This window comes from Panthera uncia (assembly GCF_023721935.1).
Source record: "Panthera uncia isolate 11264 chromosome C1 unlocalized genomic scaffold, Puncia_PCG_1.0 HiC_scaffold_3, whole genome shotgun sequence".
Lineage (NCBI taxonomy): Eukaryota > Metazoa > Chordata > Mammalia > Carnivora > Felidae > Panthera > Panthera uncia.
This window is the reverse complement of record NW_026057584.1, coordinates 58,941,211-58,964,222: the sequence shown is the minus strand read 5'-3', so window position 1 is coordinate 58,964,222 and position 23,012 is coordinate 58,941,211. Positions and strand designations below refer to the sequence as shown.

Genomic DNA, 23,012 nt, shown 5'->3' with positions numbered 1-23,012 from the left:
AATATTAACTCATTTATTCTTTTTAAAAAAATTTTTAATGTTCATTTATTATTGAGAGAGAGACAGAGACAGAGTGTGAGCAGGAGAGGGGCAGAGAGAGAAGGAAACACAGAATCTGAAGCAGGCTCCAGGCCCTGAGCTGTCAGCACTGAGCCCAATCTTGTGAACCACAAGATCATGAACTGAGCCGAAGTCGGATGCTTGACCAACTAACTGAGCCACCCAGGTGCCCTTAACTCATTTATTCTTATAACTGGTTGAAGAAAGGTACAGGGAATGACTCCACATTTACAAATTTTACTGAAAGCACAGGGAGGCAGAGTAATTGGCTCAAGGACACACAGCTGTTTGGCAGTAGAGCCAAGGTTTGAACTCAGGCAGTGAGGTATGTGGAGTCCACACTCCAGACCACCATATGACGCTGCATCTCACACTAATATAGCCAGTAATCAAAGGCGTCAACCTAGGTACTTATGACCTAACAAAGTGAGGGTATTACAACATGTGACTCCTCCCCCCGCCTCCCACCTCACCTCACTAAGTAGCTTCAGAGATAACCCACTGGAGACTGACACTCACCTCCCATCTGTCTTTTATCCTTGCCGGGGGTCAGCAGGTATTGTAGGAGCCCTGCTGCATACTTCATAATACCACGAAAGGGTTACATGTGCTAATGGTTCGGTTTTGCATTCATGTTTTTAAAACCTTTTCACCTCGATAACATTTTCCATTTTCTAACAACACTTTAAATTCCATTTCTATTACTTGAACATCAGGCACAATTATGCCATTTTGAGTTTCTTCTTTGCAATTAATGCAATCATATGACACATCACTAATGCCAACCAGGAGCCTTATCAAAAAATAGTATAAATTATCATATTTCTATATACATTTGCAAATGTCTTATCAACATTCCAATCCTGTATACATTTGTATTAAAAAACACTCTCTGTGTTGGGTTTCTAGAACTGTTACTATCAACCGAACTAGATCAGTGTACATGACTGTCTCTGTCACAGAGGAAAACTCTGATTGAAATTGGCAACTTAAATCAGGTTACATGAGATTTCTTATCCAATCAAAGAAGCTCTTTGAGCTGTCAAAGTTGCTCATTAGACTATAAGACCATTCTTTCCTTTAGCTATATGTAGGTAAATATAGATGTAGGTCATCTACATATATAAATATATAGATGTATAATACCTATAAGGCCATTTTCTCATATAAGTAGTAGTATACATCAATATATAGATATGTACAATGAACAATTTATAAATTCTGGTACTCAGTAATGAGAATATTGGTTCAGTTCTTTAGAGAATAATCTGGGAAAGGCATTGTTCAAAAGTTGCCCAAGTACATCAGATCACTGGTTGTGCTTTGGTTTGATTTCTATAAAAATAGGTATATAATCATAGAATTTGTTCCAGAGAATCAGTGTAATTGTAATTTTAGGAAGCCACAATTCCTCTGCTTCAAATCTTCTGTCAAATAATTCAAAGACAAAACGATATCCCTGTATACAAGATACCGTTTTGCAGAAAGTACCTCCTGCTCAGCCTTTGGAGTATAAATTCATGGGGAGGAATGGACAGTATTTCCCACTGTCTTCTTCTCCTCCTTCATCCAGCTAAGGAAGGTAACAAGTGTCTCTTTCTAATTTCGAAGCCCTTCCTGTAGGCCATTGAGTTCTATTTAATTATTATAGAAAGGGACAGCAGAACGTGGGTTTTGCTGAGAAAATAAGAAGGGGGAAAAGAAAGAGGAGGAAGGTAAAAGAGAGGGGGCTCTGGGTCTCCTGGCTGTTCAAGTCATATTAGAATCATTTCTAGGGTTGTTACATGGCCTAGGATGTGCTGGGGCTCATGGATCAAGGAAGAGTTCCTGAGGGGCATTGAGCAAGTGTCCTGGAACACTGGTCAGGTGAGTGGATCCACTCAGGAGCACTTACTGGGAATTCTGTCCCATTATGTGAATAGGTATATTGCTGTTCCTGTATAGGTCTTTGTCTACTACTATTCTAGTCATAGTAATATAAGTCCCTACATTTCAGGATACCACTGGATAATTTCCTAGTTATACAATAGCAGGTACTCCAGGCAAGGTCAGCTTCACGAATGTGCCACCTGTGCGGTTGAACAGGACCCCCAACTCAGAACGGTCCTATGCTTGGCTTAATGCTCTGCTGTTGCTATCTTGAATTTCTTAATAGTTTTTTCTTTGAACTTCTATTTTGTAAATGAAGTCCAGTGGGACAATGGAGCATGTTTGTGAGCAGAGGAGATAGCACCATATGCATGTCCACTGTTCCTTGATGCCCCGTTCACATACAGAATTCACAAAGTTCCATAAGCATAGAGCTCCTGTGGACGCATGATGCATAGGAGTTCCACAAGGCTCAAAAGAGAGTACAAGGTAAGAGCATTACATCTATGACGGAGTAAATGGGGATGCTGACATCCTGGAGAGGCCACTCTTTTCTACTTGAACCACAACTTGCCTCCAACATGGAAAAAAGGAAATGCTGTTCTAAGAAACTCCAAGGAACACAATGATAGTCTTTCTTAACCATGTTACTTCTTCATATTAGCCAACTACTTACGCTGGGAAAGATGACATCAAAGGAAAGAAAAAGCTAGGGCAACCCATAATTCTTTTTCCTCTCAGTCCTTCCATACTCATCAGCTAAAGACAGAAAGTGCTGGTAGAATGTGCATGTATTAAACAACGAGTAAAATAAAGGGTTGACGTTTTGTACAGCATTTTCGCTGTTCTGGTAAGAATGAAATACATATGTATGTACGAGTTAGGAAATATAAATTGTGTCATTTCAGTGATTTCTCATACAAGTTAAATGTTCTTATATTTGCATTTAAAAGTGGAATCGCATGATATAAAGATGAACGGTAAAATTCATGCCAGTAATTTGAAATTGTAATTTTTCTTTGCTTAGAATGATCTTAAATAACAAATGGAAAAACATCATAACAAGTCAAGGGAACAAGGCCGTAGAAGAAAAAGCTTGTAATTTAGTATCTTTAACAGTGTTTTCATTTTGACCTGTAAATGATGTAGCCGTACCTGATCCCGGGGTCCCTCCCAAGGCACTTAGTGGGTTGGGAGGGACATGAGTACTGGTATTTGGGGTACAGCCTGGCATTCCAGGGCTGTCCAAGCTGGGGTCAGCAGGAACTAGACATGAGCCCCAGCCCCAAAGCCAAAGCTTCCTGACCTTCATTTTCTGACCTAGACTCACAGTCAGCCCCCTGCAGCCTTTAGTCTTGGCCTTGTGCACAAACTCTCTTTCTTTCATTAACCTCTGCTCCATATTGATTTCTTATCCTCTACAGAACAAACCTGAGGTTTTGCCCTGACTGCTCCTAAATCCATTTTTTACTTTGCAGACCAAGTTTTAGCATCAAACTCTCATCTCCACCAGCCTCCAAGACTAGCCTGTTACTAGTTTGGGTTTCACTCACTTCCTGCCTCTCCTATGATTTTCTAGTTGCTAGCCTGGAGAGACCCTTGATTTCTCTCTCTACTGATAGCCTTTTCTTCTCAAATCATGGATGGTAGTGGTAGTGGTTATTGGAGTGGTATAGGGGATATTGGATGAAAACACTGTATTTTGGTTTCCTGGAGTCATTCTCCTTGGCACAGTCTTTGATGAGCTTTATTTGCTGGGAGAATTGCCTGTTTTACCCCTTGAACATCTCCTAAGTCTGCTATACTTTAATTTACAAATGAGTGTTCATTGGCTGTTTCTACTGTGAAGTGAGCAAAGCTTAGAGGCAAATCAAGTCAAGGAGTTCAAAAGAAATACATGAATAAACCCATGAAAAAACACTTTATGGTAAGCATGGAAGTGTCATGCTATTAAAGCTAGTGTTAAGTTAAATATATAAATGGTATCATGTGTCTATTGCGTCAAATCTTACTAATCAAAAACATAATTAAATCTAATGAGCATTAGTAGGGTATTCTCCTTTTATGCAAATAAATTGCTCTTTGTGTAAGTATGAAAATAGATCAGTATCTCCCAGGGTAGAAAATATGCATTTATGGTCCATTATAATAGTTGAGAGCATGGTGTCAGGACTTGAAACCCTGGGTCCTGAACCTGGCTGTGACACTTACTAGCTGTGGACCTTGGGTGAATGGTCTCAATCTGGAAAGAATAGCAGTGCTGACCTGATAGGGCTATTGTGAGTTTTAAATGAAGTGATATGTGTAAAGTGCTTAGTTCCATGTCCTGCATATAGTAATTACTTGATAAATATAAACTGTCCCCATTATTATTACTACATACAGGATGAACAAGAAAACAGAACTCTGAGATTTTTTTAAGTAATCTCTGCGCCCAATGTGGGGTTCAAACTCATGACCTCGAGATCAAGAGTCACATGCTCGATCCACTGAGCCAGCCAGGTGCCCCTGAAAAAGATTTTTTTTAAGTAATGGAAAGGCTTCGGGAGATTAAGAAGAGGAAAACAATAAAGTAAAAGGGAAGAAATAGATGTATTTCTATTTGCTTTTTGAAATTCACAAGTAATTTTAAATATTTAGAGTACTTTTCCTTGGCCATACAGAGGATGCTATCACATTCACTGAGCATCTCATTCCATGAAGATTATAATTACTATCAACATAGTATTAAGCCAGTCAAATGAGCCTGAACCAGCAGCCATACATTGCTTTTCAATGTCTTCATGTTCAAAAAAAAAAAAAAAAGGAAAAAAAAGCTCCCTAATTTATGGTAATCTAATATGTGCATAGTGCTTCCAATATTCTACTAAATCAGTGCAGTCAAAACCCTAAAATTTCAAGCATTCTCAGACATAAGTTGCATCAGCCAGCCTAGGGCACTGGTTGAAAGGTGGAGGAGGAAGGGAAAGAAAAAGAAGAGAATGCCTTATAATAGGGGACTATTCTTTCTTTTGTCATATTTTGGTTCCTTTAAACTTGTTCAGTTGCATTTAAGTCCCCAAGAGCCACAAAAATTATGTCGAACAATAGCAGGGGTTTGTGAAAAGATTCCTTAGATAACATTTGAAAAACACAAGCAGCCCTTGAACCTTTTTGCATCCAGTCCATCTGACGGGCTTTGTGAGCTGCAGCCACCTGCAAGAGTTCTAAAATAGATGCTTTCATAAAACAGAGAATTCTCAGAATTGATGTGTTAATATCATTCTCTTAATTACTTGACATCTGACCTAAGTAGCGGTAACAAGATGATTTGGGCCAAAGTGAAAAGAAGAGTTGAGGCCGTCATTCACGTATTTTTGGTCACACACACACACACACACACACACACACACACACACACACAAAATACAGCTAGTGAGAAAAAAACATTGTATGGGATCATTTAGGCAGCTTGTCTACCCAGCTGAAGGTCACTAAATAATTGCTTAATCCACCACTTCACTTTTCCTATGTCTACAAAGCTTAGGTTTTCAATAATACAAAGAGTTTACTTACCATGTGAGGGTGGGGGGAGAGGACGGTTTGGGTAAGGGGTGTGGAATCTTCAAAGGAAAATGTATATTATAGTGATTTTGTTTGTGAAGACTTTTCAAAGCATGAAACAAAACATATAGAAATAAATATTGGTTTAAAAAAAAAAACTTAGAAGCCCTGAGGGGGGAGAAAACTCCAAATAATGGAAACTTCATTAAAAGATAGAAATTATAGGTCTGAAATTCAAGTTAAATCAGTAACTTCTACTAATCAAACCACGACTCCCTGTGTGGGTCACATCCCAGCCCATCTGCTTACTTCCCAGCCCAATACAAGGTTTTATTTTCTATTTGTCTTTCTCTTTTTTCAAACTGTCAACACTGCAAAGCCATACAGCTGTGGGTAAAGCAGCTGTGTGATATTCTGCCTCCCACATCGTCAACCAAATTGTCTGCTCAGTTTTTCTTTATTACTGGTACTGATGGGATAGAATGCCAAGGGCTGAGGGCTGATTTATGTCAACTAACTCTGGCTTATCAGGTATCTCTCTCTTTGGCACCTCTTTTTGTTAATCTTCCCTTCAGCCTTTATTCTTCCAGCCTTTTTTTCTCTGCCTCTTTTTTCATTATAGAAAGAGTGTGTTCGTGATACCATTTTGATTCCTGATTATTTCCTTAATAAGTAGCCATAAGCATAACCATGCACTTAAAAGTTCCCCTTCTCTTTCTGGATAGTTGTATAGTACCACTGTGGAAGAATCACGCTTCATTTAGCTATTTTCAAACTTAACCATAAACAACTGCATGATGAATATCTATACATAAATCTCTATCTTTGTTTCTGATTCTTTTCATCCGGATGCCCAGAAGCAGCATTGCTGGATAAAAGGCTATGAGCTTTTTAAAGGTTTTTGATGCATAATGCCAAATTGCTTTCCTTTCTGGATCCATGAGCGTAGGAGAGTCTAAAGTCATTTTTAGTACATCCCACATGGGAGAGAAATGTGTTTTCTTTCTCTCTCCTCAGTGTAACTTGCGGGCCATGTTAGACCTCTGAGCAGTGTTGGCCAACTGGACCTGGCATGAGCATTCCTCAGGGTGCTGGCTACCGATATGGGTGTCTGGTGCCCTCACCTCGGGATTGTGATGCAGTAGCTGTGGGATGGTCTCTGGACTCTGACTTGGCATGCTCGTGGGCTCCCTGGGGGCATACCTATAGCAGAGAAGTGGAAGAGGCATTCATTCCCTTAGAGTCAGGTGAGCAGAGTGGGCTGAAGAATAGCAAATGGTAGGAGGCACTTAGGCTTGTGCCTCCTAGGTAGAAACACAGAGGATAAATGTTGGGATCTTGCCTTTTTCAGGGATCACAAAACTGGACCCAAAGAGACAGTGGGAGGGAGAATGGGTGTGATGAGGAGTGAGGTGGTGTTGAAGGTAGGCGTTCAAGAAGAGCACGGTCAGTGTGAACACTTTGGGAAGGCTTCCCAGTGAGGTCGAGCTGAGCTAAGGATCATTCTCCAGTTGTTGAGTGTTCATACATTTGAAATGTCTCCAGTTACACTGCAAATTCTTGTTTGGGGCAGAAACTGTGTATGTGTGCATGTGCATATATATACATGTGTGCATATGTCCATATATGTACACACACCTATATATACACTTGACCCTAAAATCTCATGTGTGTAAATTGTATGATTTCATTAGATAGGAAATGTGTGAATACATTCCTCCTATTAAAATCTTAAAGCATTGCAGGTAAGTCTGAAGTTATCTTTAACTCTCATTACCCAGTGCACACCTCCCACCCCCCCAAGCTAACCATCGCCATCAGCTTGGTATATGTGTACTTCCATAACTTTCCCTGTACACTTACGTCCATATGTATGCCTGTATAAAATATATAGAATTGTCGTAAGTGTGAGCACATTGTTTTGCAGCTTGCCGTGGGGAGAGGAAGCAAGCATTTTGGTCCATTCTAACTTCATTTTAGAGTGGGCTGGATTTCAAATTAATTTTTAACTTGCACAACTAATATGAGTACGGTCTCCTCGTAAATAAATAAAAAAGAAAGGAATTGCAAATAAAGCTAAAATTTCCTTTGTCTGCCTCCTCAATCCTCCTTCCCTCTTCTCCTCTCCAGAGGTAGAGGATGATGAGGGGAGGGCATCCCTGGTAATGACTGTATTTTATGTCTTCTCTGTATCTCCATTAATTTCTCAACATCTAACTGCAGCTGGTGCACTTGTAGAGCCTTAGAACCATAAGAATATTTTATAGGTTGTCTAGTCCAGCCTTTCACGTATGGATGCAGATATAGATCAGATGCCTTGGCCTTGGTTTTTGCCACCCTTAGCTAGTGTGCACCTCACTTTATCAATCTGTGTTACTTCTAGTAATTTCTGCGTATGTGGTTGAAATCGAAAGCCTCTTTAGGAGCGACTTCATTCCTGAAGAATCTGTGCCATTCTCTTTTACCACGATGCAGGCTTTGGGGAGGAAAGGCTCTGGGGAGGCCGAGCTTATAAGGAGCTACACTTCCTGTTACTTTAAGCAACTGAGAACAACCAGGAAGAGCATGGTCCTTTGGTTTGGCTCCGGCTACCATGGGCAAGAGGGGCCTTGGCCCAGACTGTCTGAATCCCTCAGTGGGGCAAGATTTTCATTTTGAGGCCAAGCATTTGGAGACTGGCTTCCACCTTTCGGCTCTCTAATGATGCCAGAGGCAGAAAGAACACAGCTTGACTCTCGAATTCCAGCGTTCGTCCATTTCAGGGATGAGCAGAAAGAAAAAAAAGAGAAAAGAAAGAAAAGAAAAAGCCCTTCGGCTCACAAAGTAAGAATCTTTGAAATGAAAGTTCTGCAGAGAGTAAATATGAAGCACCACAATGCCATCTCTGGAGCCACATTTCAGAGCACGAGGGCAATTCCACTATGTAACGGAAGGTTGAGAGATTTCATGTTCCTTAATTAAAACATATCTCGGGAGCCAGTGGGAGGCACCTGCACAGCCCCTACCTGAAGATGCCGATTTACAGAAAAACTTCCAGCCGTGGGATTCATACAAGGGACACGCTGGCAATTGTGAGTTTCTTTTCAAATCGGCCTCTGTCTGTCATACCTATGTAGTTACAAAATCAAAAGGGATAATAAAGTTCAATTGTATATTCACAGTTTGATATTTCTATTGACAGGTCTCACACAAAAAACACCATTTCAGGAAACTCTGATTCTGTATCCCTCTATGAAAGGCACTGAAAGGCTCTCCCGGGTTGCACGTCCCCACCCAACAATCCCTCTAAATCTGAACCTATAAAGTGGCCCCATCAAGGTTCAAAGGTGTCAAATTGGGCCTCCTCTCCCCAGGTTCTGTTTGTGATTTTAAAATATCTCTCTGATGGTGAGGGAAAAAGGAAACCACCCAGACCAAACCACAACTGAGTTAAAATCCCAGCTCCTCAGCAGAGAAGAGCAGTTAACCCAAGCGTCACCACATCGCAGAGGGGGACTGGAACGCCGCCCGCACTGAGGCCTCAGACAGATCCAGACGACCCTTGTGTCTGCCCTGCTGCCCTCTCCTCACCCACGAGAGTCCCTATCAACTCCTAATGGTTCTCGTGTTTTAAAAATGTCAGTATATTTCACTCCTATGGAAATATCCTTCAAGGCCCACTAGAAAACCAACATGCAGGTGCCTGTAATTTTTAGAGAAGATTTTTCTTGGAAAATAGGGGGGTGTGTTTGGCTGGATTCAAAACCAGCAAGTCTGTTCTTGTTATAGTGTATGGGACCAGGCTTATGCAAGAGCAGAGCACATCTGAATGCAAAAATTAAATGGAGGAATGGGAGGGGGGAACAGGTGCTCTTTTATAAAGGCTAAATTCCATATTTACCAAACTGATTTGCATGAGGCATATTTTCAATGAAAATATTGCTACTCATTTTGCTGCATTTGTGCAACAGAAACATAAGGATGGAGCAGAAGAGGGGTGGGTTCTCAAGCTGTCTTCTTGTACCTACCCTTTAGCCGACAGTTAAGTGGCACATTTGGGAGATTAGCAATTAGAACCTCTGGCTTCCCCCTGCCAAGTTAGCATTACTTTGGGTTTCCTCTAACCCACAATACAGCCTCTGAGTCAAGAGTTAGATGAGAGTTCAGAAGGGATGGTGAGAGGTCATTTGCTCCATTGGGTATCACCAAGTGAGAATACCTAGATTATCTCAAGAGAAGGATTTTATTTTGTCAAGTTGATTCCACGCCTTCTCTTAGGAATCCAAGCCAGTGCTAAGTCTTATCACCAAGAATGTCTTCCTCCTATTTCAAACGTTTTACTTATGCTTTACTTCCTCTTCATGTAAACCCAAAATGGAAAAGTGCTGTTGGCTACATAGATTATCTTATTTGCATTCTTTTTTTTTTTTTTAAGATTTTATTGTTAAGTAATCTCTACACACAACGTGGGGCTCAAACTCACAACCCTGTGATCAAGAGTTACATGCTCCACCTACTGAACCAGGTAGGCACCCCCTCATTTACATTTTTAAATCAATCCTATGACATACATACTATTACTTCCCCACTTTACAGATAAAGAAACTGAGGCAGAGAGCAGTGAAGAAACTGGCCCTAGGTCACTCAGCTGATACGTGGTAGACCCAAAATTGTAATCTAGGCATTTGACTCCAGAGTCTATATTCACTTCACCACCACAAGTTGCTACCTGGCAGTTTCAGATGTGGTTGGTTGCAAATGGAGTTGCTAACAATGCAGTACGGATGCCCCAGAGAAGTTGAACCCAGGCCAGAAATGAGAGGTTGGAACTGGAATAAGGTTAGGTGAGCAATTGATTGATGGAAGATGCTAGACTAATGGCAGGTAGAATGCCCATGCAAATATACACAGATTCGGTGGCAGGTGGTGAGCAGATTCCAATGGGAAAGGCCAGCCTCTTGGGTATTTATAGTCTGTGTTCTCCAGAGTGTGTTCCAACAGGGAAAATCCAGTGGACCTATGTCTTTAGGGGACTCCCCAAGGGATTGAAGAGCTCCAGAGTCACAGTGAAGTTTCTACCCACCTGTGAGAGCTTTCTCTGAAAAGGTCTCTTAGAGCATCTTGTAGAAAAGTAAAGTTCTCAGCATGCTTCACTCTTCTTTGTTGGAATAAAACTTAGAACCAGCCCAGGCCCACTGTGGGTCTTCTGGATTTTCTTTTCCCTAGGGACCTAGAGGCTATAGACAGAGCTTTGAGTTTCAGCATGAGGGGAGGGGCCATAAGTGTCTGACCTTTGGGAAGAGCACCTGAAGCCATGCCTGTTCCCAGTTTGCAGCTGAAGTGAAAACACCCTGGAGAGCCATACACACCCTTGAGGAAGCTGACCACTTCAGTGTTGGTGTCTGAGGCCAAAGAGAGCTTTCATTCCTCACTATCAATGGGTTTGAAGTAAGCAGCTCTTATTTTGACTATTGAATCATCTAGTTTACCCTACAATTTTCTTTGAAGAACTGTACAAATTCTATACAGGGTTGTGTTTCCTTAGATAAATGGCTTGCTTCATCTGACATCTTGGCCATCTAGCATTTCTGTTTATACAAGTACCAGAGCTTAAAATGGGTGAAACAGAGCTTTCAAAACCACCCCACATTGGCTTCTTGAACTCATATAAATGTCCTTGAACATGCAGTAGGTTGCCCTCTGGGATTTCCACACTGAATCTGAGCTCCACGAGAGGACTACTGGGAAAATGTTTTATACATAGAAATTAAAAGTTTCAGGGAAGATTTACTTCCTTACTGGGGAAAAACCAATCAGATAAAATCAGAGTCCTCAAACTGTCCACCCTCTGTGGCAAACACAATTTAAATTCTCTCAATAAAGCTCTTTACTTTAAAAGAAGCAGGACTTCAAGTATGTCAATACCAAATTCCCCAGTCCCTGAAGAGTCTCTTGTTGACTCCAGCCTGCCTCAGCAGCACTCTGATATCCATGACCTCCAAGGCACAGGTTGTGATCGTTTTTTGCTGTTGCTGTCTGTTCATTTGTATGTCTGTTTCTTACGGAGGTCTGGTGGGTAGGGTTTATATATGTACAACTACAAAATTCGAAGAGTTACACACCATTCAAATGTCTCCATACCAGTGACCCTAGGCACTAGTTTGTCACTGCATAGGCAACTCCAGTTATTGCTTTCGTATTTATCATTTGAGAGAGAGTCTCTGCATATATAAGTATATGATGCATGGGCATGATGTGTAAGTATAAATGTTTTCTATGCTAATGGCAGCATACTATACACATTTCAACATAATGGTTAATGGCACAAACTCTGGATTATGGAGTTTGGGCTTGAATCCTGGCTCTGCTATATAAGTGGTGTGGCCTTCGGCAAGTTGCTTAACCTCTCTGTCCCTTAAATTTCCCCATTACTGAAACTGGGACATTAATGGTACCTACTTCATATGATTTCATGATTAACTAATAGAAGTGGAGGATTTAGAACAGTGCCTGCAAAGAAATGGTAAATTTCTTTTGGTAAACCACAGATCTTGGAATTTGTCTATGAGTTTGTCTAGATGTGGCTCTTTGTTTCCAGTGACTGAAAAGTGTTCGATTGTGTGGAAATATAAAATGTATTTAACCAGTATTCAACTATATAACTGTTAACTATTTAAATATTTAATAACATTTAACTACTGGTGCTCATTTAGATTGTTTCTGGTCATTTGCTACCATAAAAATGCTCGAACTACCATCCCTTGGACATGCATCTAAAAGTAAAAAGAATACCTAAAAGTAAACTTGCTGAGACTAACTCACCACATTTAAATTTTTGATAGACATGACCAAGTTCCCTTCAAAAATGTCCTTTTAACTTATTTTCTCAGTAACAACATACAGGATTCTTGCCTATCACCCTTCTTCATTGTTACCAATACAAGAGGTGAAACAAGGTCTCTTGGAGTTTCCGTGTCCTTTCTCGTGAGCAAAACTGAGCAATTTTTCAAGTGCTACACTCATTTTTCTATTGGGTGATTGGTCTTTCTCTCACTGAGCAGTCCATTTTTTAAACTAGAGAGCCCTTACGTGAGTGATTGGATCTGCCTCCTGGTTGATCTCACTTAAAGTCTCATTAGCCTGCGCAAAAAGGTTTGCACCACGGTAATTTTATTCGAAATGTTGAACAGTACAAATTTGATCGCTGCAAGGATCTGTTAGCACTCATGTAACCTGATCTGCCGTGCTGGAGAATGAGAGTTTATTGCATCATAAAAATGTTTCCCTCCACTTGCGCTGGGCAAGTATTGAAATTTTTATGAGCTCTTCTTAACTAAAGTTATCGATAAATAACACATGATTCTTGACTGGGCTAATCCTAGATTGATGTGACTTATTTGATAAGTCAACACCATAAAGAAACTCTTGGCTCAATGGCCTGGGATTGTTAAAAAAAAGACAAGGAAGATTCCACCTCTGAGTTACTGAGTTCGACTCCCAACAGTGAAAAATAGGCAGGTGTTTTACCCTTCTGAGAGTTGATCCCCACTGGTCAAGGGCTTGGAAAAATCGCTGTAATCACTCTGCACCCAGGTTGTTACGATACAACGAATCCATTATAACCTCGTTGCCTATTTGATCTGCCCCAGAAGAGGCCAGGTTTACAAAGGTGTTTCTTTTCCAGTGGTTTTCATGCTTTAATGTCTATCAGGATTATCCAGGAAGATAGACTTTAAACAAACCCACAGGTGATTCTGAAGCAGGTGGTCAGAAGACACCCTCGGAAGCTCAGCTAGCAAAAGCCATGCTGGATTACCAATCAAAATTTCAAGCTATGTGGCCCAGGAATCTCCATTTTCACAGGCACACCTGCTTACTCTCATGCACCCTGCAGTGGGGAGAACCCCTGTGCCACATTACGGTCATGAAGACGTGTTGGAAGGGATTTTTGAATTGTCCAACAAATTCTGAATTGTCAGTTTGATTGGAAAAGACTTGGGAGTCTTTTTCTTCCCCACAGCTACTCCTTGGGGGCTCAGCATCTGTTTTACTTACTCCCACCCCATGAAATCACAAAGCGAGTGAGGGACAAGAAATCCGCCCACAGGAGAAAGTGGCCACAATAGAAAAGGAGAGCAGTGAGGGACCTCTCCCGCAAATGTCCCTCTTTGACGTCTTGCCCCTACCTGGGAACACAGAGCCAGAAGCCTCGTCTAAGTAGGTGTTCCCTGACACTCCATTTCCACATGCAGTGTTCTGTTTTTGTCTAAGCTGTTCTGCACCTGAACAGATCGATCCTCTTTTGAAAATCATCTGATAAGAATAACAGCTGATACTGAATTATGCCAGACACAGTGCTCCGTACTTTTACACATTATTGCAGCAACTCTAAGAAGTGGTATTGTTATTATTTCCATTTTATAGTTGAGAAAACAGACTTGGGGGGTGTTGAGCAGCATGGTGTAAGTCACACGGCAGGAAAGTGTAAATGAGTTCAAACCTGGTAGTCTGACTCAAGTCCCTGCTCTTCCTTACTCAGGATATGTTGCTCACCAGCAGTTTCTGATCCTCACCAGGTAGATTTTAGAACTACTACTCATACTGATCAGGCAGCGTGATCTAGTAGAACAAGAAGAGTTCAAAACTCAAAAGCTCTGGAATGCCTCTAGCACTGAAATCCTGTGCAAATCCATTTACACTTGCTACTTCCTTCTAATTATATGGGTGGAGTGGTGATGGTATTGTTGGGATATTTGTAAAACTGTTTGGCTTAAACAACTGTACGTACATGTGCAAACATGATGCGACTCAACACTTTACAGCGTGTCTGGCAGAGGGATCAACCCAAAAGGTAGTAGAGATCCCTTCAAACCAGCTCAGAATGCCAGCAGATCACCGGAATAGGAGTAAGAGTGGAATGCAGGATGCTTGCTTTCTCGTCTCACCTCTGCAAATGTGGGTGACTTGAATAATTAGGCTACATCTCTGGAATTCGTTTTCTTAACTATAAAATGAGAAGAATCCATTAAGTCAGTAGTTTTAAAACATGACAAAGAATGCCTAATACATTTCCATTATTTAAAAAATCAAAACAATAGGGGCACCTGGGTGGCTCAGTCAGTTAAGGGTCCAGCTTCAGCCCAGGTCATGATCTCACAATTCGTGAGTTCAAGCCCCGCGTCAGGCTCTGTGCTGACAGCTCAGAGCCTGGAGCCTGCTTCAGATTCTGTGTCTCCCTCTCCCTCTGTCTCTACCCCTCACTTGCTCTCTGTCTCTGTCTCTCTCAAAAATAAAGATAAACATTAACAAAAAATTTTTTAAAAACCCAAACAGTATGGAGAAAGTGAAAGCCTTCATTGACACCCACACAGTCCCACGGATCCCTCACGTGGTTACTACTATAAACAATATGGTGCAGTGTGTCACTTCACTCGCTTTTACCAAACATGCACACTCCTTTCCCAATGTATAGATTCTTCTGTGGTTATTTTATGTAAATGACATCAGATCAGTAGTTGTTAATTCTTTTTTTTTTTTTTTGATTCTAAGAACTCAGTGAGAGCTAAGTGTCTACCCTCTCCTGCAGAATGTACCTGTACACAACGTTTTGCTTTTCTTTTGTTTTTTAGATTTTATTTTTAAGTAATCTCGACATTCAACGTGAGGCTGGAACTCACAACCATGAGACCAAGAGTCACAAGCTCCACCGACTGAGCCAGCCAGGCGCTCCCACAGCATTTTGAATAAAAAATATTTAAGGATATGCATAGACTCCCTTGAGCCTCACCCAGGCATTCCAGATTAAGAAACCTTAAGGACTCGGGGCGCTTGGGTGGCTCAGTCGGTTGAGCGTCCGACTTCGGCTCAGGTCATGATCTCATAGTTCATGAGTTCGAGCCCTGCCTCAGGCTCTGTGCTGATGGCTCGGAGCCTGGAGCCTGCTTCAGATTCTGTGTCTCCCTCTCTCTCTGCCCCTCTGCCACTCACACTCTGACTCTTTCTCTCAAAAATAAATAAACATTAAAAAAATTAAATAAATAAAGAAACCTGGACTCGAAGATTCCAAAAGCTATCTAGTTCAAAAATTATGCCCCATAATCTTAAGCACCGGCACATTTCATGGTTCTAAGTTCTCCATGTCACCTTCCCCCACTCCTCCTTCCCACGAAAAAATTTGTGCTTTAAGTAAAAATTTTAAGTAAAATTTTTCTAAAATTCAATTTTATTTTATCAAAGTTTTATGTGTATATCATTTTTAAAATTATATGAGCAAAACTCATAATAGAAAAAAATATTCTTCTCTGACACCATGTTCTCTAGAGGCAACGTCTTGTCTTTCTGCTGTTTTTTCTGGGATTTTCCTCCATGTTTCTGAATAATCCACTTATAAGTGGTTTACTGAAAAGGCTCAACCAGATGACATAGAAGCAGAAGATGGTTTTATTTTTCTCCAACCACACCCTTCGATCTTTTCTGACCTTAACGCCATCTCAAGCAAATCCCCTAGGTTTTAATTATATTTTAGACATAATAATTTTCAGGGATAAGTTAGTCTAGACCTACTTGTATACTTCAGTCAAATCTGTTTTCAAGCTTCCCCTGTCTCTCAGCTCTGGCCTGGCCTGAGGGGTACACTGGGAAAGAAGGAAGCTGATGTGTTGGTCAGGGGCAAACGCCCTTTCCAATACAGTAGCTCCTTTCTTTGCCTGCTGTTCTACTGGCCTGAAGAGCCCAAAGTAACCACGGCGTCAGGGGGGTGGGGTGGAGGGGGGCAGGTCAGAACTCCAAGTTTCTTGGAAACTACCTGGCACCAGAGTGGTTGAGAACAGACCTGGCTGATTTTCATGGGAAGAGTCATACTGTCCCCCTGGTTGTTGAGATTCTCCCCTGTCATGAGGGAGCACAGAGATCCCATAGATTCATGCACATGCCCTTTCCCCAGTACTCCCGTCTCCGATGTCACAGTCTTATTCATGGCTGGCCTTCAGCCACACAGCCTAGTCATTTGTCGTTGACCGGAACTCCTTTACAAGCTTCTCTCATAAGAAATGAACAGCCGTGTGTGCTGCTCGGAGCTCTGCACACTGGGAGGACATCCCTTCACCACTGTCCTTCAGAACCACCTCTGAGTGAGGCATCTCTGAGAACAGCAGAAGTCCACTGTCTGCCAGCACACACAATTAATGCCAGCTCGTTGGTGAATCTGGCTGAAGTTCTTGCCTTTTCCTCCATTTGGCCAAACTGGGTTCCCAAGAGCCCACGGGTATGAGTTGAGGGCAACACTTTGGCACAATAAACGTGTGGTATGGGAGTCTAGGCCACCTTCCTGTGTAATTCACGTGTGCCTTCCAGACATGCCTGGGCTAGATCCTGAGAGGATCATTTCTGCTTCAGAATGGATGACTGCTGTGCTCCATTTTCCATGACATTTTTTTTTATGAATTCCATCAATTATTAGCTTTATTAAATACCATAACATGGGATAAATACTCTTGGAGAAAATTTATGCAGGAAGTTTATGCAAGAGAAAATACCTAGCCTAAATGCTCTGTGTGAAAACTGTAATATAGGAACTGGCAAATTCTGGGCAATTTCAGCCTGCAAAGTGCATTCACTTCTTCCTCAACTCCAGCTTCTTTTCCTCTTTTCCTAAATGGCTGTGGAACCTTGGGAGTGCACATGCTCTTGTGTTTCCTTCCTGGCATTTCCTGGATCTTCATTCATACACTAGATTGTGCAGTCAGCCAAGAACTTGCTCTCTGGTTATGTCAAACCCACCATGTCTGCGAAAGCCACTGGCCCGGCCACAGCTTTTCCTGTTTCATGCACTCTCTCCCAAAGGCAGAAACGCAGGAAGAGTGAGAGTCCCAGCTCACCTCCTCAGTGTTGCTCAAGAAAAAAGGACCTAAGCTTTCAAAGGAGGCCCCAGGCTTGTTTCTCTGTTCTACTCCATTGCTAATTCTCTCTTGACCACAGAGAACTTTCCTTCTCCAAATGGGTCCTCCACAGAGCCCCTTTACTCTTCAGTCTTACTATTCTTCTCCTGGTACACCTTTCTAGTACAGTCACATCACCAGTCCTGTAAGCATTTGCCGCAGTGATCACAGCAGTACAAAGAGATGTTGCTTTCTAGTTCTCAAAAAGCAGAAAACCAGCATGTAAGGTATTTCTGATACTTCTTGCTCTTAATACTTCTTTTCTCCTGCTCTGACTTGGGACACTGAGTGGTGATTACGATTATTTTATAACACAATGGAATGGATTATTATAGCAGGAGAAAATGTTCCAAAGGAGTACTTAAATCCATCAAAGCATCCCTTATGCAAGTTTGCTAACTAAAATGAAGAATTGTTAACAATATATTCTCTTTCATTTGTCAAATGTCCTTCCTGACCTTTTCTTGTTTCACATTTTGAAAGGAAATTATGGTTAAATTGTCTGAGGTACCATCCTCTGGATCCAGAGGCTACTTAGTTCTATATCTTGGGCTTGCCCTGGGCTGGAACTGTCTATACAACCCAGATCCTCTTTTTCCGGGGAGTCTGTCAAAAACACTTCCGGGGGCAGCAGGTGAGTTTGGGGCCCCCCATGAATCAGTTCACGTTTGTACTGAAGCCATGATGGTCTCTGGTGTGAACTTGCTCCGTTCAGAGTCCATCTGATCCTTAGGGCCTGACGCTTTGTGCCTTTCCTGCCACATATAAATGTAATAAAACTTATCTGAGTAAGAAAAGAGAAAACAAGATGATAAGAGAAGCAGAAATGAGTCCTGGGAGACAGCATCTATGGAATTATAGGATTTATCCTGGAGAAAGTGAATGGTCATGCTATTCTAAGAACCACCCTTTTTCTCTGGGGCGAGGTGGTCAGAGAAGCTTCCCAGAGAAACAGGGCTCGGAAGGGTCTCTAAATGATGGATAGGAATCAGAAATGGAGGCCAACTGGGCCCTCCGGGTAAGGGAAACAGTGGGAGCAAGTGCACTGGGCAGGAACGTCATTTTGTTGGGGGGACAGATAGACCCATGGCAGCAGAGAAGAGAGTCTTTGGAGGAAGAAATGGGAGAGGAGGTTGGTCAGGTGGGCAGATTTGGTGAGGACACCACACCAGGTGAGTGTGATTGTATCCCGGGCAGTAGGACCCTTGGAAGGTTTTTGAGAAGGGGGACAGCATGATGAAGAGAAGTTCTGAGGAGATGAACCTGCTGATGAGGTGTCGTATTCTAGAGTTAAGAGAGGTCAGAGGCAGAAAGACCAGCCTGGCATCATGGCCCTAGCAACTGGAATAGAAAGAAAGAGGCAGTGTGAGCATCATTGTGGTGGGCATGTTACAATTCTCTGTGCAGCCACACACTCCGCCCTTTACTCATGGTTCCATCCCCTTTTCAGTGGACACAGCTCTGGCTGCAGGGTGATTGGTGTAGGATACGAGCACGGCCAATCAAAATTTTCCTTTGGAGTGGGAGCGATGGAGGCCACAGAATTGGACGTTGATCACCATCGTCCTCCAGAACTGTGTCTGTGGCAGCTGAGAACGAGGCCAACTCTACCCACAGGCAGAGGTAGAATCACGAGATGAGGGAATGAAGAGAGAACTGACAATCTCAAGTGCATCTGGGTTCCTGGATCTAGTGGTACCTCTCTGGTTTTCCAAGCTACATAGCGCAATAAATTCTGACACTGGCAGTTGAAAGAGGCCAAATTAATACAAATGTTATTTTTTAAGGTCTCAGTAGGACTTGTGGGCTATGGAGAGAATCAACAGTCGCCAACTCTAACATGTTTATGGGTACTGAGTGTAGCCGCTGGCGTGTAATGTCCTCATATCTCTGATGGATGAATAAATGAGCGAATGATTCTGAACAATGGGAAGGTGTTAGAGTACTGACATTAACTGTTTTAAAACATAGCTTGTTTAAAAAATACAGCTTTTTGGGGCACCTGGGTGGCTCAAGTCAGTTAAGCGTCCAACTTCGACTCAGGTCATGATCTCACGGTTGGTGAGTTCGAGCCCTGCGTCGGGCTCTGCACTGACAGCTCGGAGCCTGGAGTCTGCTTCAGATTCTGTGTCTCCCTCTCTCTCCGCCCGTCTCCCACTCGTACTCTGTCTCACTCTCTCTCTCAAATATAAAACATTTAAACAATTTTTTTTAAATACAGCTTTTTATGAGTAAGTTTCTATCTCCTCTATACCTTGCAATGCTATCTACCCACTGCTATGAAATTGGTATCAATATTCATAGAGGAAAAAGAAACTTTGAACTGTGAAGGTAAGTAGGGAGGGAGAGGAGGAGGGGCATGTGAAATGTCTGTGGCAGAAACACCACCGTCCCTTATCTATAGCCCTAGAAAACAACTGGAAATACATTTCAGCCCCATTAAAAGGTGGTGGGGCATCATGTAATTCGTGATTGCTGACATTTGCACAGTGTTCTAGTCTTTTGTCTTCTGCCAAAGTCCTGCCTGAGGGCTTCTTTTTCGCAAGTTTGCTTTCATGTTTGGGTATGTTCAAAACTTAAGCTGGGCTGTAGCAGCCAGAGCAAAAAGGATGTGTCTCCACGAGAAGACAGCTGCCAGAGGGCTTCGCGAGCTTAGCAGAGTTATTATCATATTATCATGCATGCCAGAGCACACGTTCCACATCCCCTGTACGTCGTGTCACTAACACTTCTCCCTGGAGAAGTGTGGTTTATGTCCCCTCTCCTTGAATTCGAGTAGGCTTTTGATTTGTTCGTAACCAAAAGGATAAAGCAAATGTGATTGCATGATTTCTGGAGCTATGTTGTAAAAGGCAGGCAGCTGCTGCCTCTTTCCAGGAACATAGACACCGGAGCCCTGAGCTACTGTGGAAGCAGTTCAATTGCCCCAAGGCCATCATGCTATGAGGAAGCCCAACTAGTCCACAGGGAGAGAGAGAGAGAGCGAGAGAGAGAGAGAGAGAGTGCACGGGGAAACCTGAAACCACAAGGACAGAGAAAGAAATACCTGGCCAGCCCCTGGCTGTTCTAGACATCCCGCTGCAAGCAGGTAAGTCCAGCCACTGACTGTAACGGTGGGAGAGAACTGCCTGATCAAGCCTTTCCTGAATTCCTGACCTGCAGAAATCACGAGGTAATTTGTTGCTCAACAGTGATAACCAGAACAGTTATGTAGCTATTGGAAGAGATTTTTAGCTATAATTAGATCTTCAGGTATCCTGGAAAATTTGTCAGACTGCAGAACTATTTTGCCAACTCCAGAATGAACCTCCTCTCAGCATAATTAACTTCATCTGCTCCAAAGAGCAAATACTTAGAATATCTGGCATTGACAGTCTGAGCTGCTGTACTGTGGCACTCTGCCTCTGAGAAGAGATCTAAAAACACAGGTTAAGGCTCTACTGAAACATACAGGTCTATGCAATTAGCAAAACCCAAATACTAATTTAAATCTCCTGGATTTGCTTTTAGTCATTCCTCTAACAAAGACAAGGAAAAAACCCCAAATTATTTATTGTTAGCTTTAACTACTGGAAAAGTAAAACTGTTACATATTATGTATACCAATGTGAGGCTTGTTACAGTCTTAATTTTCCAATAACAATGAAAAATTTTTGACAGTGCACATATCAGGCACTGAATAAATGTTCCAGTAAGATTACATTATGTAGCTTTTGTAACTCAATGTGGTGGAATATTGCATTTTCCTGCCACTGCAAATAGAGTGAAATGCAGTTATTAGAATTATTGCAATATCTATATGCACATTTTCAAATATAAATGGCATACTATAAACATAAATCATTTAACTATAGTGTGATTATGTTGAAATAATACAACATGGACATGAATGAAGAGAAATGATGTTGAACTGCCTTTCCAGCGACACAATTTAAAATTCTACCCTGAAGATCAGAATTATAATTGAAAAACTGAGTAAATACTGTGGCAATAGTTTTAACCTGAGAAAAGCATCAATTTCTTTGAAACTGAAATTGGAGATATACATTCCTATTTATCTCACCAGGCACTTCCTTTGCACTGCACAAAATAGTCATATCACTAGCAGAAATGAGGTAGGATGTTAGCGTAAATTGGAGATAAAATTTAAATCTGGTGAGGTGGTAAAAACTAAAAGGAAGCAATGGTTTTATTCAAAAGGCTCCAAATAAGAGGCAAAATATGGAGGTCCTGTAATATACCATCATATCAGCCCTCAGGAAATCAGGAGGCACCAGTAGCTTCCATGTCAAATATATAGATTTTCTCCATTTTTCAGAATGAGTGAACTTTGTACCTTCAGCTGCACACCAGCTGTCTGACCTCGCACGGACGCCATAGCACAAGGCGGTGAAATAGAGACTAGAAAGGCGTGAAAATTGCTTCTTGTTGTGAGGGACCGAGGCAGGAAATCAGCAGGGCCTGTCCATTGATTCTCACAAGACCATTTTCAGAGTCACCAAAGCCGCAGTCCCAGTTTGCAAGAGTGGTCAGTGATGAAAATTTCCGATGGGAGAGGGGAGAGGTGTGGCGAGAAGAAAGACCAAGGAAGAGGGGTGAAATCAATCTGTAATCCTCATGTTTTTATGGATAATGCAAGTCACTTAGAGCCACAAAGAACCCTCATGAGCCTTCTGGAACTTCTAGACCAGTCCATCTCAAAGATCTGAAACTAATGCCCACTGCCCCTTCCTGGGATGAATCTCTTAACCGTGCCCCCTTTGTAATCTTGAACTAAAATTCAACCTACCTAGACACAGAATTTTTTCAAAGTCCATAAAATGCTCCAACTATAATGTAAAGGCATAACAAAAGGCAAGGAATGTGTAAGGACGTAAGGGGGACCTCTGTCCACAGGTGCTCAGGTCTGAATACTGCTACCACCGATACACAGAATCACTGCGTGTGCAAGCTACAAACACATACCCAGAGGGGTGAGCCGCTGCGCTGGCACACTCGGTATCGTGAGCCGGGTTGCAGGTGGTGCGATTTTCCAACACTGGAGCAACTTTTGTTCAAGCTCCACGTGAAACAAAAAGCAGCCTTCCCTTGATTTATACGATATTCCTGAAAAATACAGGACTATTAAAACCATACAAAGTACTTCATATTTATATGTAAAAGAGTATTTTTTAGGGGTGCCTGGGCAGCTAAGTCAGTTAAGTGTCCGGCTTTGGCTCAGGCATGATCTCGCGGTTCATGAGTTCAAGCCCTGCGTCGGGCTCTGTGCTGACAGCGCGGAGCCTGGAACTGCTTCGGATTCTGTGTCTCCTTCTCTCTCTGCCCCTCCCTCACTCGCACTCCGTCTCTCTCTGTCTCAAAAATAAATATTTTAAAAACACTCCTTTTATGATTATTTTTGAGAGAGAAAGAGATACAGATCTCGAGAGGGGCAGAGAGAGAGGGAGACAGAGAATCCAAAGCAGGCTCCAGGCTCCGAGCTGTCAGCACAGAGCCCGACGTGGGGCTCGAACCCACAAACCACGAGATGATGACCTGAACCGAAGCTGGACGCTTAACCGACTGAGCCACTCAGGTACCCCTAAAAGAGTATTTTCTTAGAAAATGAGTGTACTGGGGCACCTG

At 42.1% G+C, this 23,012-nt stretch overlaps 1 long non-coding RNA gene across 2 annotated transcripts; it reads left to right on the top strand.

The window, feature by feature from the left end:
• The first annotated feature begins 418 nt into the window (after positions 1-418).
• On the top strand, positions 419-19,127 carry LOC125911542 (uncharacterized). Of its 2 annotated transcripts, none has more exons than XR_007454359.1 (3): positions 419-616; positions 1,836-1,926; positions 18,838-19,127. It is a non-coding gene; the product is annotated as an uncharacterized LOC125911542 (long non-coding RNA). The 2 variants fall into 2 exon arrangements; XR_007454360.1 differs by lacking the exon at positions 18,838-19,127 and adding an exon at positions 7,948-8,654.
• Positions 19,128-23,012: the final 3,885 nt, after the last annotated feature.